The following is an 11,841-nucleotide window of genomic DNA, read 5'->3' as shown; positions in this document are numbered from 1 at the left end:
TGTATCGTAATAAATAGTGACTTACTTCTCTGAATAACGTTATACATGACAAAACTAAGACGTATACAATGGAAATGTGTGCCCCAAATCTAATGGATAATCAATAAAAGTCATATTTATAATAATTTAAGAGTAGTTTTAATTAATATATACACCAATTTGGGTTCTAATTACCTGCATATAAAAAGGGTATATTATTTATAAAGATCAATTTTAGACACATGTTATTAATATTTTTATCGTTATGATATTAGAGAAGGGAATTACAGTAACAATAGAGAATAGCACTATCTCCTACTGATGATATGATGGGAAGAAGTGATATTGTAATATTTTTGTGGAGACATTGAGGATTAGTGGGCGCTCTTTTGGGATAGATTTCTTTGAACAAACCTGTATAAATCACTGGATGATATTGTACAAGACTAGTGATCAGGTTGATTCCTGCCACAATTACATGAATAATACTTAGACAGGAGACACACAAGACAATCATGTGACTCCTAGTTCAAATGAATTGGAGTCCATAATCATGTGACTCCAAACAATTCTATGTCAGACACTATAACAAGTCAAAAATGGTGATTATGCACTATAATGAATTGTTTTGAGAGGACATAGACTCTAGTAAGAATGAAGTCTTTGGTCATGGTAGTTGAGGTTTCAGAAAATTAGTTTTATTCATTTTGTCTAATGCATGAATCTTAATTGGCAGGATTGACTAGGTTTGATAATTGGAAATTCACTAAGGGATACTAGGACTACCAAAATGATAATGGATCACATATATAGACTACCAAAAATATTCCATCAAAGAGTTAATCAAAATATTCCATTAAAGAGAAAATAAGAATGTGAACTCACCCCCACCAATCTAGTCGGTTTCCTCAACTGAAATCTAACTTCATGATTAATCCCAAAAAGTGATGTAGAGTTATTAACTTACATTTTTTATATATTCATTAAATTGCTCTACCTTTTTTTTACGACATTAATATATATTTTTATGGTTTCTTATTTGATTAATGTTCTTTTTAAAAAAAGAGTGATGTTGTATATGATGCTTATGTTTCAATTTATGTTTTTCTATAAGAGGGATGTTAAGGTAGTTTTAATTGGTGCATTATTCTTCTCACTAATTTTACAAGGAGTTCACAAGCGTACCATACGCCTCATGTCTGTTTTCTAGAAGCTCCTCTGTTTGTCTCCAATATCTCTCTCTCTCTCTATCTGTCTTCATTTCATTTACATGATGGATGAAGGTACAGACCTGTAGGTGCCAAGAGAATGGAATACGGTCACCTTGCTCCTTGGATCATCCTTGATGGCAATGAAGTGGATCTACCAAGACCAGTAACTCCCTCGATGTTTAGTGAGTTGGATGACCAGGTAAGACGCCTGAGCTGGATCCTAGAAGCCCTAATAACAATTTTATTTTATGAGGAACTAATTATAATGCTCCAATAATTCCAAGGGAACTTAATATACACACATCTAATGTGGAAATGATGATAATGCCCTTACTGGTGGCTCATGAATAAATTGAAGAGCAACAATCTCCATCTCTACCTGATTGGTATGCTATTATAGTAGAGGTTATAATTACGAGCCAGGGATCGCTACTGCAAAAATCTGTTGATAATAATGTCTTGTACATATCAGCCACGGAACAAATACAGCTTTAGGATATATGTCCCAACTATTGGACCAACTATGTTAGACATTAAATATACGTATCAAAGGTATCAGACGAAATCATATTTCCATGACAATGCTATGATTTTCAGTACAATTATTTCTTAAACAGTATGATTCATATAGGATCAATTAGAGGTACAAAAAGATGTCACATAAATACATCAATATCCTTAGTGAGGAGTCCCACCTCACAGCTAGACATGGTCGTCCTGTTCTTTTTGCGTGAATTTGTGCAAATTGTTTGTTCTGTTCAGTTTTCTGAACAGAACAAAAACAAATTATAACAGAACGTCGCACAGACCTGTGTGCGGTTCTTTTGTTCGCTTTGTGCGAATGTGCAAATTTTTTTCGTTTTTGAAAAAAAAGAGAACAGAACAAAGAACAAGACCCTGTCCGGTTCTTTTGTGAGAATTTTTTGTTCATTTAAAACAAACAGAACAGAATGACCATGTCTAGTTTGAGCTAACTATTCAATTTAGGTTCCCTTTTTTTCCCAATAAAAATATTTTTCAATTTGATATGAAAATGTGAAAAGTGATGGGTGTTTTACGTTAACTCAAATACTCTATGGCTTGCTGGGATGAATGTTGCTAAAAATGGCAGTTTCAGTGATTCGTAATTTGATGCAAGTTTGTGGCATCCTTAATGATTCACTAGTGTAGCTGGGATAGATGAGGTATCAAGAAAGGTATCTTCTTAGCATCTAAAAGCTTCATGTTGCAAATAGAAGATATTCCTAAGGGTGTGTAGTAAGAGAAATGAATTCATAGGGCAGATAAAGGTGTTGATTGACTTGAAGTTGCAGAGAAAGTGCATGACATTAAATAAAAATAGAAATCAGTTCGGAAGGACGTCTTCGTCTATCCAAAATTATGGTTACTGGGAATGATTACTCAATCCCATTGGGACTTCAAGATGGAAGAATAGCTTTCCTGGTAAGATATATGCTTTTATGCACTTCGTAGAGCCCTACCGACGAATTACATATATTGAAGCGCTCACACATGGCTTTCTACTCTTGGTAGAGCAGTACACTTACTACATTGCGTCAAAGTGCGTCAAATTTACTACGGCTTATATCATGAAATTACCTAATATTAATGATATCTTATGTACTTTAGGGATAACTTGTGCATCAAACAAATGATCTATTCTAATGTTGAATAACTTGTGAGGTTATACGGCAAAAAAATATCACAATGCTGTGTCAAAGGTATCTTCATAAATATATATTATGAGTTCGATGAAACCCAACCCCTTAAATCAGACATTTTTCCAATTACTACAATATATGATAATATGATTGGAGATATTATCAATGTTATGTATTCTGATATTAGAAATGCTAATCTACCTGATGTTAAATCACTTAAAGTATAAAAATTGTCGTATATCATATAAGATAAACACACTTAAAGCCAAATATTAACATAAATGTAGGCCTTTCATCGTTGCCGATATAGAGACAGTAATGCTGTATGAAATTCATGTCCCTTATGCGGCTGGTTACTTAGTGGTGAATCTTGGTGATGATCTGACTTCTATCTCAGACTATTCAATTGATATATTCTTTAGTGAGGATCACATATTTTTTCTATCCCAAGTTTGAAGAAAGGAGTGAGAAAATGTTATCTGATTTTCTCCTTAATTTGGAAGCATATGTGAAATCAAATAGGGAGCTTTGTACTGTTTATTTTCACAAATTTTCAAGATTTGATGGGGATAAGTATAAAATAAAAACCTTGGTGAGGAATCATAGACTTTATGAGTTGAAAGTCTATGTTGGCAATAATTTATTAATCCGTTTTAGAGATTCTTACACATTGCTTACTAGCACTCTTGACTCATTGTCTAAAACTTTATGCCCTGAATTAGGCTCCAAAGGTTCTATTGCACATTCTGATTTGAGTGTTGATAATCTTAAGGATCATAGAGGCTATAGTTAACTATCTTTGTCAGGATATTAATATCTTAGGAGGTGTGATGAAAAAGGCTCAAGAGATTCATTGGCCTAATTATGAGATTGATATCGAGGATGTGATGACAGTCTCAGCCCTTTCCCTTAAAATCTTCCGTAAGAGATATTTTGATGATAAAATATTTCATATGAATATCCCTACTAGAAACCAAGACACATTTATTAGGCGAGGCTATTATGGAGGGCATGCCGATGTATATAAGCCATATGGTGAAAATCTTTATTAGGCGATGATAAAATATTTTACTACTACGATGTGAACTCCCTCTATCATTATATTATGAAATTCTATCCGATGCGTTCAGGGGTCCCTGTCTGGCATAATAATTTGGAAGAGGCTGATTTGGAGAAGTTATTCGGATTTGTTGGAGCCTATGTTGTATGTCCAAATATTATAGAACATCCATTCTTGCCATATAAGGACAAGTTTGGTACTTTAATCTTTCCTAAAGGTAGATTCGTTGGAGTCTTGTATAGCGAAGAGTTGAAGTTTGCAAGTAATTTTAGGTTAAGATATAGTTCATCTTAGGGCCTATTTGTTTGAGAAAAAACCTAGTTCTTTCAAAGGTATGATCTCAGGCCTATATAAAAGCAGACTCAAAGCTAAGAAAAGAGGTGATGCTCCAATGACATATATTTATTAAATACTGATGAACTCGCTCTATGATAGATTTGGAAAATCCAAAAAGTAATGTGATGGATATCTCCAATCACAACACATTTCAATCTGCGGAGAAGCTTACTGATCATTACTATATTCTTAATTCCATTACCAATTGTTACTCTATAGACAACAATGACTGGAGGCTCCTAAGATGTTGGCCGTTCACTTGGCTGCTGCTATCACGGCTTGTGCTCGTATTCGTATGTATCCACACATAGCTATATCAGACTATTATTACACTAATACTGACTCCATAGTTCTTGGAAGTCCTCTTTCTGACGGTTTAATCTCTCCCACCGAACTGGCTAAGTTTAAACTAGATAACCATATCAAGAAAGGTATCTTCTTAGCACCTAAAAGCTACATGTTGGAAATAGAATATGAGTTATCTTCTTAGCACCTAAAAGCTACAGGTTTTTTATATCCACCCCGTCAACTTGAGAATTTTTGGAAATGTAGGTTCCCTTTATGATACAGGCTTATCTCCTCTCAAATCCTTGGTTTAGAAAGTTACAGTACTTGCCATACACAAGGAATAGATTTATAGTTTGGGAGATCTGTTTCAGTCTAACTTACACAAAAAGTAGGTTAATATTTAGGTGAAACCTGAATAAACCCTTGTCATTGATTTCTGAGTTCTTTTGGACCTACAGAGAGGATTATTGAATATATCTAAATTAATATAAAGTCAGGTTTTCCTACATCTCTTTTCACACCCTTTGTCTAGATAGTCCAGAGTTTATCATTATATATAGGTAAACAAGGAATGGACATCCTGCCAAGCGATCTGTTTTATATAAACTTAATATCTGTATGATAAGCTTAAAATTTATGTATAATTACTTCGTTGTTTGGGCTCTTAAACTTATGCAATAAAATTATGATAACCCTTAATCACTAAATAATATATATACAGAAAGCAAGGGGTCGAACCACAGGGAGGCACTAAGCAATAGTTTTTATCCAATTTCAAATAAATAAATTCAAGAATGAATTAACTTTGCATTCAATTGACCATAATTATATTTAATTATGTTTCTAATTAATCAAAATTAAGTAGAAACTTAATTTTGATTTTAATATTTTGGTCAAGATACTTTAATAGGATAAATTTAATTAAAATGTCAGATTCATTTGGATTACCAATTTTCCAATCAAGATAAAATTTTAAGAGACTTTTTATGTACTAAAATTGGGAATTAATAATCAACAAAGGGATTTCTGAACTTGGACTTCAAGATGGACAAATTTTTGCATGAAATTTTATATTTAGTTTTTTCATATATTGAAATTGAATTTTTAAACAATCAATTTAAAAATCTAGAGAGAGAAAAATAGGCAATCTAACCTAGAGAGAGACAATAGACTAATTTATGGGAAAATGGATTAAAGAAAAAATTCAACCCTAATTGAGAAATCTAAAAAATACAGAAATGATCCAAATAAATGTAGAAATAATGATTAGAATTCAGATCTCGAATCAAAATCAAAATGCAATGCTAATTTCATTCCAAAAAAACTTCAAAGGCATGTAAATTTTGCCCATGCCATGGAGTTTCAGAATCTTTCAAGACGTTCAAAATACAAATTTTAAACTTAAAATTTTCAATGATGAATCAGGATTTGTCGACTTCCAAAGCAACTCATGTGTCCTTCCTGGCCGAATCCTTAGGGAGAGCTTCAAAAAGTGAATTTTGCCTTCATCCCGACCTCAATTTAAAGATCCAACCATATGGATTGTAGAGGGGGGAAAGACAAACATGCCTTCAAAATTGCAGCGCAATCAGACAGCTAGATCTCAAGATATTGCTACTTTATTGCGGTTTAATCTCAATCGTTTGATCATTTTATCTCTCCTCCATGCAATAAAAAATGGCATTTTCTGATTGGCCGTTTTCCTCATTCTCATGTCACTTTATGATGCGTCTTTGTGCGCTTCCAAAGGTCGCAATAATCGCTGCAACATTGAGACAAAAATGTACCTTTTTGTGGTTAAAATGATGCCAGGTTGTCCTCATTCGCATAAAGTAAAATAAATTAGGTGAGTTTACCCTTCAACTAAATGCACGTGAAATCGATTGCCGCGCGCATTTTATGAACGCGGCTACCCGATTCCGCATACAAGGAATCTATCAAGTTTTATAAACACATGCAAAATTGATTTTTGCGTGCAATTAATGCACGCGGCTATCGATTCCCCATTCATTGATTATGCGAAAAATGGTTTAATACTCCACGTGTGTCAGTTGCTGCGTGCAATCAATGCACCTGACTAATCTACTGTTGTAGGGCGTAATTTTTTGTGTAAAGAAATGCATGTGGAGATCGATTCTCCGCGTGCATTTATTGCACGAAAAAGTTTTTAAAAACTAAGTGTACCTTTACCTCGCCACCCATGCCAGTGTCCCTTTTAAGAAATAATTTTCTCAGTATGGTATCGCGCATTGCGATGCCATAATGAGCTAACAGTGGTTTAATTTTTAATGCATCCATTTATTCATCTGAATTTCAACGAATGACGTGGATGCCATGTGATATATATATAAATATATTAAAAATGCTTTCTAAAATGCCAAATAAAATAAATATGTATACGTTAAATTCTCAAAATCATTTCTTGGCTAAATATTGATCAGAAAATTATGAAAAATATTTGAGAATTCGAGAAAATTAGTAAAACTCTTACCAACCTTTAGTGAAGTAATCTAAGCCCTGTAAAAAAAATATTCAATGCAAAGAGGTCAAATACCATGTAGAACATACCAAAAATTCAAAGAAATCATAAAAATCACAGTGCAAGTCATTTATATCCACATATATATGATAACATGCAAATATGGCAATTAAAACACAAATTTAATGTAATATGCATCAATTTAACATTATAATTTGGAAATTATCGCCGTGTAGTTAGATACAATCTGGATAAATCCTTCTCATGGAAGTGGCACTTATTTAAAACAAAAACGCTAGCCAGATTTGAGAGCCATCCTTCTCCACTCTGCTCTCTTCTCTACTCAACCAAGGAGAATGTCTTCATGGTGAGAAGATCCTCAAGATTTCCCATGAGAGTTGAAGAAGAAGAGGTGGAGATCCAAGAGCAATATGATCGTGTGGATACTTCTTGAGGTCGTACATACAAACTAGGGTGTTACTAACGATTTGCTTAACCGATATCCGTTATCAGATATCACAATCCGTTATCTTAAAAGTCGGATACTAACGGATAACATATAAACAAGATAAGGATAAGGGATAACGTTAAACGGATACCAATATCAGATGCATTAAGTTAGATTATGATATCAATTACAAAATGACACATTTTTTGACAACTGATAACATTGAGGCCTCTCTCTCTCTCTGAGTCTCTCGCTCTTCTTCCAGCTCTCTGGATTGCGGGACGCGCAGGCCAGGCGGCGTGCCGAGGGTGCAACACATGAAGTTGTGCGAGGTGCCGCACAACAGTCGCCTGGGCAGCGCGCACATTATGTGTACGTGGCGCGGGGCTAGGAGACATCCCACCAGGAGACTAAGGCAAGTGGCGCTTAGAAAGTTCTGAGGCGGCATGGGGGCGCACGGCATCCTCGCGGGTAGTGCTGGGTGCGCAGCGCTCGGCTTGAGGTGCCGAATGCAACATCGTCATGCAGTCTGCACGTGATGGGTGTCAACACAGTGCTGGTGTTGTGTGTGATTCTCAAGGCAGGGGTGGCGTGTGTGATCGCCATGCCCGTGGGCGCATGGCGCCTAGTCGGGGGGCACATGCGTAGCGGCAGAGTTGGTGGACGCGCGCTCATAGCGGCGGGCCTTAAGGCGGGGAGGCGACACTACCCTGGCGTGATGCGCCTCATCTTGTTCATTTGTATCACCCCTCGTCTTCCCCCATGTAATTGTCTCGACTACGATGTAACCTCTTATGATATTCCTCGACGGGGCTGCGTTCCCACTTTCCTCTAACCCCTTCTATGCAAACATAAGCTATTGCAAAGACTTTCGTTGCAAGAGACTAAGGCTGCTTAGTGTTCTGCTCCAAGCACTGAGGCCAACTCGCGTCAGATTTGAGGAATTGACATAGCTCGAGATTTGGCCGCAACCTAGCAATACAACGGTCAGATGGCGCTAACGCTATTTAAACCGAAACTGCGAACTGTCGATTTGGGCATCTTCTTTCAATAACATCTCTTCCTTACTCCATCTTCTCTTCTTCTCAGTTTTGTCCATATGCTCTTGTCTGACTATTTCCAAGCTATGTCTCAACACCAAGGAATGGACGAATCTCAACACTCTCTCGGTCGCTATCTCTTCCTCCCTATCTCTGACTCTCTCCGTTTGGCTCTTCGTCCTTCTCTCTACTCTCTCTTTCTCTCCTGCGCTCTCTCCTTCTCTTCTTCCAGCTCTCTCTCTCTCTCTCTCTCTCTCTCTCTCTCTCTCTCTCTCTCTCTCTCTCTCTCTCTCTCTCTCTCTCTCTCTCTCTCTTTGCCTCTGTCTGGCTCTACTCCCCCAATCTCCCCCTCTTGCTCCATTGGCCTCTCTCTGGCTCTACTCCTCAAATACCTCTCTCTCTCTCTCTCTCTCTTTCTCTCTCTTTTTTTTTCTCTCGCACTGCTCCCACAATCTCTCACTCTCTCTCTCTCTCTTTCTCTCTCTTTTTTCTCTCTCGCACTGCCCCCCCCATCTCTCTCTCCCTCTCTCTCTCTCTCTCTCTCTCTCTCTCTCTCTCTCTCTTTTTTCTCTCTCGCCCTGCTCCCCCTCTCTCTCGCTCTCTCTCTCTCTCTCTTTCTCTCTCGCACTGTCCCCCAATCTCTCTCTCTCTCTCTCTCTCTCTCTCTCTCTCTCTCTCTCTTTTCTCTCTCTCTCTCTCTCTCTCTCTCTCTTTCTCTCTCTTTTTTCTCTCTCGCACTGCTCCCCCAATCTCTCGCTCTCTCTCTCTCTCTCGCTTTTTTCTCTCTCGCTCTCTCTCTTCTCTCTCTTTCTCTCTCTTTTTTCTCTCTCGCACTGCTCCCCCAATCTCTCGCTCTCTCTCTCTCTCTCTCGCTTTTTTCTCTCTCTCTCTCTCTCTCTCTCTCTCTCTCTCTCTCTCGCTCTACTTGACCAATCTCTCTCTCCCTCACACTCGTCTATCAGTCTCCAACTGTCACTCGTTCTCCGGATCTCTCTCTCTCCTTCCGATAGAGAGATATACTCATTTTTTGATATGTGAATACTACTATTCAATAAAGACGAATATTATATAAGTAAATATTAGACAATTAAGTATGCTACATAAGTAATACTATTCGATATCTGATATCCATTCATGATATTGGATATCGATACAGGAGAATCTCCAAAATTGAGACGCGTTCCCAGATAATGGGTATGATAAAGAGTAACTCACAAAAAATTATGTTATCCGTTATCGTTATCCGAAAACAGATAGATATCAAATAAAAAATTATCGATAACAAACGAAAGTGAGATGAAATAACTTCTGATGTTGTTCTCCAAGTTCTATTTTTGTATTCGTTAGCTAAACGATATCACCGTAATGTGAACGGATTCAGAATGATCTCAAATTTTTAAAGTCAAGGGTGGAACAAGCTCCCCATAAGATGCATGTGATGTATGATTTTAATGATTGATTCAGAATCGATAACATGCTTCCACATCCATGGAAACCTGTTTTCCATGATTGAACCAAGGTAAATAACACAACAGTTTTTGCCAACCGCCCACCTTTCCTTCAAAATCTGTTCAGCCTCTTTCTCAATATGGTAAGTCATGTTTATTAAGCGTTTAAGATGGTAATTAATGGTTTTTTATATCAGCTTAATATGGGACATCATTCCCAAAGGATGTGTCAATGACATCCATTCCTAAAGAACTTAACGTCCTAAATGATTGGCATTTATTTCTCATATTCTCTCTCATCTTTATTATTATTTAAGGGGACTTCTGGGATAAAATAGGCCATCTCTACACCTGAAAAAGAAAGATAAGCAAAGAAATCTAACGAGCATTCATTTCTCAAAATCATACAACCTAATATATTGTATCTTTAAGAAGTCAATAAGTGAAGAGTGAAATTCAATATTTCATCTTATTCTCTGGCAAAAGAGCTATATTTTCTTGGTGTATTTATAGCGTGAAATGAAACTCGTGAAGAGGAGAGGAAGAGGAAAAACATCAAAGAGAGAGTGAGAGGCATCTAAAGGAGAGCAAGCAACCAGAAATATCCGAGTTCCACATTTCCAATATCTTATCTGAATTATATTAAATTTGAGAAAGAAAAATCATTGATTAAATAAGATATAAAGATAGAAATAATTCATGGGGTAAAATAAAAGGATGAAGTGAAGAGAGGAAATCAAGGGTTTTTTGTGGACCTCAAGTAATTTTTAGTGGAGTAATTTAAAATCTTATTGGACATGACTCTAGAAATTAGTAGGCCTCTTGCTGAATGGTTTTTATTGGATAAATTGAGAAATGTTAATAAGTGGAGTGGTTTACAAGTGGATATAAGTGGGTTAACTTTTGAAGGACGTTGAATATAGAGAAAATCAAACGATGAATTTTGGGATAAGAAAGAGGTTAAGAAAGAGGCCTAATCTAAATTGTGCTTAGTTTCTGCTATTCTTTATTTACATCATGGTTCAAATTATTAAGATTATGTGGAAATTAGCTGTTTAGTCTATGTTCAGCGTGCTAAAAGAAAAGGACATGTCTACTCAGCAAAAAGGAGGTGGGAGAGAAATGCATCCAACAAAACTAAGGGGGTCATGGGCTTGGCATATTCTTCATTGAATTTTCTTTACTTGATATCCTTCTATCTTTATTACCGACTGTTTTTTTTGTGGAGCATTAAACTTAGATTAGGATCTTTTTGAACTCTGGGTCAGATATCCCTGAGGTACGAATTAGGGGCTAGCCCTTAGCTGTATAAAAATCTGTGTCAACCTCCTTTAATCCTAATTCAGCTGATAGGTATAAGATCACTTAATTAGATTTAATTTAGACCAGAAAACTTAAGCAGCCTAATTCACCACCCCCTCTTAAGCATAACTGAGCCACACTAATCCAACTGTTAAGATAATATTATTACCAAAGATATTGTCGTAGATCGTGTATTTCACACATTTCGACGAGTTGAATTTATTGCATTAACACTGGTGGTTAGCTTCTTGAACATTAAGAAACCAAAAGGTAATGTAAACTCCACACTTCACGGGACTGCAAAGCTTTGACATCAAGTTAAACTAGATTATTGGAGTGAAAAATTATCATGTTATCAATAAATAAATACTTTACACACTCTCTCCATATACATCTGAGTGATTCTCCTCAATCTATAGAAATCACTCACTGCACTCTCCGTCTCTCTTTGCACGTATATCCATCTTAGTCTCCATATTTTTACACAAATACCTCTCTTTCTGTCTTTACATATGCAACCACTCACGAATCCTCTCATTATCCTTTCTCTCTACATACAAATACAGTCCTCTCTCAACATACATACCAC

The sequence above is a fragment of the Wolffia australiana genome, chromosome 20 (assembly GCF_029677425.1).
Source record: "Wolffia australiana isolate 7733 chromosome 20, ASM2967742v1".
Taxonomy (NCBI): Eukaryota; Viridiplantae; Streptophyta; class Magnoliopsida; order Alismatales; family Araceae; genus Wolffia; species Wolffia australiana.
Note: the sequence above shows the minus strand (reverse complement) of the source record.